Source organism: Nicotiana tabacum, chromosome 22, assembly GCF_000715075.1.
Source record: "Nicotiana tabacum cultivar K326 chromosome 22, ASM71507v2, whole genome shotgun sequence".
NCBI lineage: Eukaryota > Viridiplantae > Streptophyta > Magnoliopsida > Solanales > Solanaceae > Nicotiana > Nicotiana tabacum.
This window is the reverse complement of record NC_134101.1, coordinates 147,224,124-147,233,722: the sequence shown is the minus strand read 5'-3', so window position 1 is coordinate 147,233,722 and position 9,599 is coordinate 147,224,124.

Here is a 9,599-nt window from a genome sequence, read left to right as displayed (position 1 = left end):
AGCCGGGAGTTGGACATCCGGGAAAAGGCATAGATCTTTGTAGGCCACGCTGACCTGGTTTCCCAATCCGTGCAGGTTCTTAAAGGACTGCTCCAGGCTTTTGAATTTCCTCAATACCTCATCTTGTTCTGGGGCTTTAACCGGTTTTTCAATTTCTGCCGGTACCTCCAAATGCGGATTGTAGGCATGTGGTTCGGGGGCATGGAATGTAGGCTCAGGGGGATAGTATTACGTATCGGGAGCCTGAAACAATGGCTCGCTGGCCGTTCTCTGCAGGGTAGCTGATGTGGGTCCCGCAAAAGTGGGAACATTTGGTGTTGGGAGAGGTTGATGCGGTGGTGGAGCTTGGGAATCGTGAGGGCTTCTTTCTTGATGATAATGGGGATTTGTGAGGCTTGTTGAAGGGCCGGAGTGATGGTATTCCGGCATGTGCCCCAGTGGCTCAGGGTTTTTTTGTGCTTTGGCTAAAGCTTGCTGCATTGCATTCATCTCTAGTCCCATCCTTTCAATCTTTTCCATCGCTTCTTTTAACAACTGGCTCATCGGCCTTTCTCCCTCGGTACTATTCTCTGAAGTAGTCATGCTTGTTGCTACTGGTCCTTTGGATCTGGTTTGGTAAGGGTGTATTGCCAGAATTCTTTAACAACTAACTGTCTGGATGCAGACAACAACAAACTTTGTTAGCGTTAGAGCTTAACAGATTTGATAACAACATATCGAGGATGCAATGCTCCTAGGCAGTTAACCGTTTCTAACATGCTTTGCTTCAAACAACATGCGTCATCCCGGCTTGCTCATTTGTCCTTTTAAAGCACTTTGGGAAACCCTGTATTTTATTTTATTCTTGTATTTATTATTTTTCTTTTTCTTTCTTTATTAAAGGCGGTCGAATCTTATGGGGATTGCCTACGTATCACGTCCCCGCGCGAATCAGACCAGGCGTAGTTCTGCCATAAAGTAAAGAAACACAAAATTCTTTTGGAATCATTAAATTCATTCTCAAAATTTTGCTATTACAAATTACTTCAAACAAGGAATAACAATGGTACAGACTCCACAGTTCTTAACCCGATTTGACTAAAAGAAAAGAAAACAACATATGGGAAAGCAACAAAGTCAAATAAACAGGGCTCGACCAAAGATTAATTTTCCAACTTAGGGGCCCGCGAGGCATCATTCGGCCTTTCTGCGGCCCTTGGTGTGAGGTCTCTCTGCAAGCTTTTCAACTCATTCATAATCCGGTGGACGCAGCCCATGACGGAAATAAGGAGGGCCTTCCGAGGTATTTGCTCACATGATAGGCATTTCATGTAGATGTAATGCCCAATTTCGTCGATCCTTCCTCGAATGTTGTCCCTTTCAACGAACAATTGCCTGATTCGTCGGTTCTTCAATCCCAGTGCCTGAGCATTGTCGGCAAGTCGATCCTGGAACAACTCCATTTGTCTTTCCATGCAGGCCATTACATCGTAACAATGTCTTCTGTCGGCCTGGGCATCTCGTGCTTGTTTGATGATCCGATTATGAAGAGTGGAGTTCGTTTTCCTTAATATCCCGATGCTCATTTCATAATCCCTTATGACCTGTTGCAGATGCTGCCTCCGGGCCATTGTGCATTTTGCCCATCTGACCTTCATCCTTGCTACTCAAGCTTCTGATTGTTCTAATTTTCCTTGGCTTTGGATGACCTGATTTCTCAAACTTGCTATCAATCTTTCGTCGGAGCGACGCTTCTGTCGGTCGATGTTACTCTTACTGGCTTGGCGAATGCGGGCCTTTAGTGTCTGGTTTTCTTGGGCTAACTTGTTCTTCTCAACCCGCTCGGAGGCGATTTGCACGTTGTTCTCAAATACAAGCTTTTCAACTTGTTGTTTTAGCTTCCCGATTTCAGCCCGGTAACCTTCCTCTCTTTTTAACCAGCCCCATTGTGCATGTGATGATTCCTCAAAGTCTTGAATGTGAGCTCTCTTAGTTGGTCTCTGGTGCTCAAGCTCTCTTCGGTACCACGTGAGGTATTTTGGCGACACTTCGCCCTTGGCCTTGTCTCGTACACAAGTATCTACCTTCAGGGTTTGACATTCATTCCAGATTCGCCGAACGACCGCCTTAGGGAACTGCCCACTAGGCCCGATTTCGATCACCTGACTACTGAGATCCTCTTCTTTTGGGATTATTTGGTATCGTCCCAACTGTCTCAATACTCTGCATGGTGCGTAGGGCTGGATACTTTGGAGACCCATCAACAGTAAATAAGATTTGGTGGCTGACATGTGTATGACTTCCTCTATGGGTAGCCATTCGAATGCCCACTCTATCTGGTTTGCTGAAATAGAGCGCAGTAGCGTGACCCATTCGGCAACCCCTTCCGGCAATCTGAAACCGTCGATCCTGGTGGGAAACTCTTCTATACAAGTCTTTTGTGATGGCCCATATTTCAGCAATTGAGGACGATGACATAGATGATCTATCATCCACATTTGCAGTATTATGTTACATCCTTCGAAGAAAACCCCTCCGATTTTGCAAATAGTGAGTGCGCAGAAAATATCTGCTATTATCATTGGTGCTAGAGTGCTGTTTTCTTGCTTGAGCAAAGTGCTGACGACCCCAGTGATTTGTATGTTAATTTTCCCATGCTTTCTAGGGAACACCAGAAAACCTAGAAAGGCTATCATGAAAGCAATACATCTATGCCATTCCCATTTCAAACGGCTTTCTCCACTGCAAATCTTATTCTCGGGATTGTTGAACCCTCCCAAATGACCGTACCTGTCGTACAGAAATGCAAAACTACAAAACCCTTTTGATAACTCTGGGTTATGTACCGTTCTGCGGATCTTTACGATGTCCAGGAATTTGTGTATGGTTACGGTCCTTGGTGCAATGAGATACTGCTCTTTCATAGGGATGTTAGGACATCCAATGTACCCTGCCAACTCCTCCAGTGTCGGGGTGAGTTCGAAATCTGAGAAGTGAAATACGTTGTGAGCCGAGTCCCAAAATGAAATTAGAGCCCTGATAACGTCCCCTTGTGGATCGATGTCCAACAATCCAACCAAATTTCCCAAGTATATTTTGACTGTATCTTGCCCTGATCCTCCCAAGCCGTTCCACCACATGCGTAAGCCCAGAGGAATTTTGTTTATAATGGCCTCAGATGAACTCCTACTTGTGCTCATTCTGCACATTTATTAAGGTGATTTTAGACAAGGAATTTTTTTTTATTTTTTTATTTTGACTCCAAATATTTTTTTTTTGAAAGAAATAATATGTGTATATACATACATGGGTATATATATATATATTTGTAAAACAAAATCGGGGAGTTGGACCCGATAAGGGTTGCCTACGTATCCCACATCCGGTTGGAATCAAACCGACGTAGTTCGGGTAAGAAATTTATCACGGTTTTTCAAAAATATTTGGACACTGCCTTTTAAGCGAGAAATTTTGAAATTCCTTTTTTCATCTTTTTATTTATTTATTTATTTATTTATTTATTTTTCAAAATTCCCGTTACCACCTGCTGGTCAACATACAAATTTGAAGCAAATTAATGCGATAACAGATAAAATGCCACATGATGGCCTTTTTTTTGTTCCAGGTTGCTATTCCTAGACGGGCCCAACCACTGTGTTGAGCCCCCTAAGTCAAATGCAACGTGATGCAAATAAGCGCTTTCCTACTAGGGATCCGGCATGAAGTTATGTTTTATTAAGCTTCAAACTGGGCTTTGTTCTAGACCTGGCTTACACGAGCGGACAACTCGAGTTGAGGAGGGGGCTACGTATCGGGGACCCGCGGGGTCGTCCGGCTTTGTAACTTATCCGAGCCTCTTTCTACTTGGGTATGACACTAACAGAATAGGGAGTCTCGACCAGCGAGCTTCTCTCCGGAGGTAAGAAGAGAAGAGTTTCGGCGCAGTTTATATATACAGTCAAATATATCAAAGCGGTAACACACATCATTTTGCACATGAATCACATATAAGGATATCAGATAATAAATAAAGCCAAATAGAACAATTATTCCAAGCTCGAATTTCTAACCCTGAGCCAGTGGTTCTGGGTCTTTCGTCCCCAGTAGAGTCACCAGAGTTGTCACACCTCCCTTTTCCGCACCCGCGAGGGTACAAGGGAGTTTTTCCAATTAAAGGACAATCGAAACGGGATTTGTTTATTTATTTCAGAGTCGCCACTTGGGAGATTTAGGGTGTCCCAAGTCACCAATTTTAATCCCGAATCGAGGAAAAGAATGACTCCATATTACAGTCTGCGCGCCAGAAATCCGGATAAGGAATTCTGTTAACCCGGGAGAAGGTGTTAGGCATTCCCGAATTCCATGGTTCTAGCACGGTCGCTCAACTGTTATATTCGGCTTGATTATCTGATTTTATACATATATGAACTTATGTGCAAATTTTAACTTTTGACCGCTTTCATAATTATTATTATTATTTTTTACAAGGAATTGCAACGTTGTGAAAATGTATCTCGAACCGCGTTACAATCAATGTACCCGTGGTCGTCGACACACTTTGACTCCGTTGAGATTTGGATTTGGGTCACATCAATGTGCACCCGAGTTTAAGGAAATTAAATTATTAAAGGCGCGCGAAAAGCGACTAGCGTATCATTTACTTTGGGTAGGGCCGTGGAATTTTACTAAACGGTCCATCCCGAAGTCTAAGCAATTTTAAGGCAAATATTTATTTAGGGCCCCGCAATTTTGTATTTTTATTTGGCTCATCTCATCTCATTTTTTTTAAAAGGAATTGGCAACGTCGTGGACATGCATCTCGAATCACGTCACAATCAATGTGCCCGTGATTAGAGACACATTTCAACTCCGCTGAGATTTGGATTTGGGTCACATAAATGTGCACCCGAGTTTAAGGAGATAACGTTATTAAATACGCGCCTAAAATGACTAGCGTATCATTATTTCGGGGAGGCCGTGGAATTTTGCTAAACGGTCCATCCCGAAGTCTAAGCAATTTTAAAACAAATATTTACTGAGGGCCTCGCAAATTTTTTATTTTTTTTTTATTTGACGAAGCTCGTCTCACTTATTTATTTATTTATTTTTAAGAGGAAAGTAACTACATTTCTATTTTTATTTGTCTCTAAATAAAGAAAAATCCTAGTTAATTACATGCTAAAAAAACCGTAACTTATTTAATTAATAGATTACAACAAATGCTAACGAAAATTATACTTGAACTTGTAAAAATGAAAAATTGTTTCGCGCCTTATTCCATAAGCTAATATTACTAAAAATGGAATTATGTATATAAAAAAACGTACAAGATTGAATAACGTTACTACAATTAGCCATTTTTAACTGTGGTGAGGTTAACTAAATGATCAAAGCTATAGACTAATACATTAACCCTAATGGATTCGCAATTTAACTATACTTTATTGAAACTACTCTACATTAGTGTAAGTATACTTAATTATTAATACATAAAATTATCGACTATGACCTTTATTTATTTATTTAATTATTTACTTTTATTATTATTATTGGAGCTATAATGTTGACACTACCCAACCACCTTATTTTTACATTTTTATCAAGTCCACAATCTATCTATGTGAGATTATTTGTAATATGAATTAATGCCAATACTGATGAGAGTATAATCACTTAAGAGGACTAATGGAAATTAGTTTTAACCATCTAAACGAAATACTAATTGGGTTTTGACTAAGTACTCTATCTCATTTATGGACTACTTGAATATATGCATACAAACAACTAACTAGAGATATGCTACTTATCATGATTTACCCCATTAATCTAATAAAATTGAAAGGTTCATGTTATATCAGCGCATGACCATTTATACGATTCCTTCTCTTTTCAATCCAATTATACAAAAAAATAAAAAAATAAAAAATAAAACAGTTCATAAAAAAACTAAATAGACCAGATTGTCTACTATCTGCTTTATTGAAACGGTTCGATTTTATTGCTGCATTTCAACTTCAAAGCTTTATCACTACAAGATTCGAATGTGTACCTGGAATTCGAACTACAAATAGAGAAAAGAGGTCAGGAGCAACAATGTACAGCAGTAGCACAACAACAGATTCCCACAACAAATAACAGCAACAAAACAGCAATAACCAATGTAACAATGGTCAGAACCAAACTGAAAACCCTAGAAAGCTTGACTGAAAATCAGTAGTACTAAACGCAATCCAACAGATGGCAGTAACAAAGTTCTGATTTCAGCAGTATAGAAAAGAACCTCACTTTCAGTTTTTAGCTCTCAAAGACTGATTTTTAGTTCTGAAAAATTAGCCTATCTCTCACCTTTTTTTTCACCAAACTGTTCTCTCAACTTCCAGTCTCAATCCTTTTTTTTCCAGTCCCCTTCTCTATATCAACTCCCCTTATTTATAGGCTAGAACTAAACATTATTTATTCAAAGCTTTTCACTTTCAGCCTGTATATTCCCTCTCATGTGCATCTATACACTTTTATCATTAATCTCATGCTTATTTTCTGATTTTCCACCCTTAAAGATACCAGACAGGGTGTATTCTGCACTACTAATTCTCTTTTCATTAAATAATTCATTAATTATACACTGAATATTAACTGGCAGGCTACTAACACTAATCATTTTAAATCTTTTAACACCCAAAAATACCCCTGAAAAATCCCCTATTATTATTGCCTTGCCCTCACTCTTAGCAATATGTATTTAAACCTCTCTGATTTACAACTACACCAAATCACTACACAGCTACAACCAATCCTTAAGTCAAATTCACACAAAATGATTCGAGCATCAAAACATACCAACGAAGTGATTCATGCTGTATTCGTCCAAACAAAGCAGTCATAAACTAACTATTCGACGAAGTTTTTCAAATCGAATGTAGCTTATAACGCACACTCAAACAAACAGAAGAAAAATCTTGCCCAAATAAAAAGGTCTTGAAGAAGAAGGAGAACTAATGAACAAAACAAGATTACAAAATAACACTTTAAACAAAGAATCAATAATCCGAAAAATAGAATAATAAAAAAAACAAGATTAGGAACAACATTTAAAATCAAAGCCATAACAGAAAATAAATAAAAATGAACTAAATAATCTTGAAAGAAAATCCTAAAACTTGAACGAACCCAAGTCGAACTCGGAGTTGAACTATTGGAGGTTGAACGGACTGTTTTGTGGACGTTGAAAAAGGACGAAGCAGCAGCTGGACGTTTGGACTATGGCGGATTAGCATGGAGGGACGAGGGTGTCGTGGCGTCGAGGAGTAGCAGCGGCAACAAAACTCGGCAAGGCAGAATCACAACAACCAACAGCTGCTCGCGAAATATGAAACAATGACGACAGCAGTAAGGTCGATGAGAGGGGGGCTGCTGACGGGCCTGTTTGGTGGTGGCATTACTGGTTCACTTCCGGGGATGCGAGGGGTCATTTGGGCAGTGGACAATGGGCAGTGATGGGTGGTGGAAGGGTCTGTTTGGTGGTGGTGTTTGGTGGTGTTGTCTGGACGTGAGGGATTAGGGTCGGGGGATAGTGACAGACTGGTTTTGGAAGGGTGACGAGGGTTTAGGGTATGGTTGGTTTGGAGGAGAAGAACGTGACGCAGCAGCAGCAGTGTTCGTCGGATTTAATGGAGGATCGCCAGAAAATGGTTTGATGGAGATAGGAGGAGGAGTGGTCGTGGGGTAGGGCTGCTAGGGTTTTTTGTTCTTCTTCTCTTGAGGAAGAAGACGATGAACAGTGCCCCCAAAATTTTTCAACTCCTCCAGTCCAACCCCTTTGCCCGTGCATTTGTACCCTTTTACAAAGAAAAATGGACCCCCATGCGTGGTGGGGTTCAAGACTTGTGTCCCCCATGCGTGGTGGGGTTCCCCGTGTGTCGTGTTCCGTCCGTGTTCCCCACACGTGGTGGACTCGGATTATTATGGGCTAGGCCCGAAAATTAGGCTTAAAAACGGGTAGTTTGAACCCGAATATTATTCTTTTGCCCGGACCCGAGAAATAAGAACACGACGTTGCTAAACTAATTATGTAAGCAAAATAACTACCAAAAGACTAATATTTAAGAAAAAACTATATCTTTTTAAATATTTTTTCAAGATTAAAATAGCTACAAAATATTAATAAAACTATTTTTGTAATTTTCGTTTTTATATAATGATAAAATATAAAATAATATTTTTGTATTTTTTCAAAATTAAAATGACTACAAAACATTAATAGAACTATATATATATATATATATATATATATATATATACAAAACATTAATAGAACTATATATATTTTTTTTTTGGTAATTTTCGAAATTATATAAAGTACAAAAGTAAGGTACAATTTTTGTATTTTTTCAAGTTTATGAGAAATACACAAACTAAAATTTATATATATATTTTTGTAGTCTTCTTTTGCGGCGAAATAAGATAAAATAGTCAAAATAGCTATATTAGACTCAATTCAAATATTAACGTCTTGTAGCCCTCTTTTCTTTCTTTCTTTCTTTTTTTTATTTTTTTTTTATTTTTGATAAAACTAAAATTCTAAATTGAGCTACAAACTAAATTGACTCCAAAAATACTAATTAAACTCCTAACAAAAATTATCATACACAATTAAACACCAATTAAAACAAAATTGCATAATTTGACATTAAATGCTAACAATGCAAAAATATCCCTATTTTTGTGACTTTCCTTTTTTTTTTGTAAAACAAACTTAATTAAATACTAAATGAAAAATGTGATATATTTTATATTTTTATTAATTAAAACAAATAAACATGCACTCATAAAAATACAAATAATTATATAAAAATACCACAAAAATAACAAAAATTGCATACAAAGAAAAATTGTTTTATTTTGATTTTTTTGGGAGTAATTCTTTCATAGGGCAAAAATCACGTGCTTACACTTGGTACGTGCCGAGATTTCCTCCGTGGTCTCCAATCGATCCTGGATATTTCAGCCTTCCGTTATTTGGCTCGACAAAGTTCCCTCGATCTTATTCGGTCCTGGAGTCACGAGCTCGATCAATGATTTAACTTCGCGCCTTGGTTCGATATAACCCGGGCTTGAGCTCTGACCTGTCACGTCTCAGCCTCGGCTAGTCATACAATGGATGAACCCGATTTCGACCGTAAACAGATAGTCCCCTCATTTTTTGGAGAGAAAATGGCGAGAAACGATATGAACTTCCGAGCCTTGCTTCGATAAACCATGACGTAAGCGACAAAAGGTAACTGAAACGTCCTATCGGTCCAGTCTCAAAGGCATTAAATGTATATCAGTTGATGGTCGGCCATTACGGGTTTTGAACCACCATTTGCAAACTATAAATACTTCATTCTTCCATTCATTAAAACTTTTACATTCAAACGTTTGTTCTTGTATTTTTAAGAAAATTTTTATCACCTTTTTCCTCTGGTTATCTGATTCAAGTTTTGAAACTTTTTCCTTTGCAATTTTCTGAAAATTTTCATAAACTATCCGCCAATTACACCCTCTTTTTCATCAATACCATCTTTTCACCCTTACTCGGAAGCAATGACAAAGACTTCTAAATCCGTTCCTCAAAAGGAAAC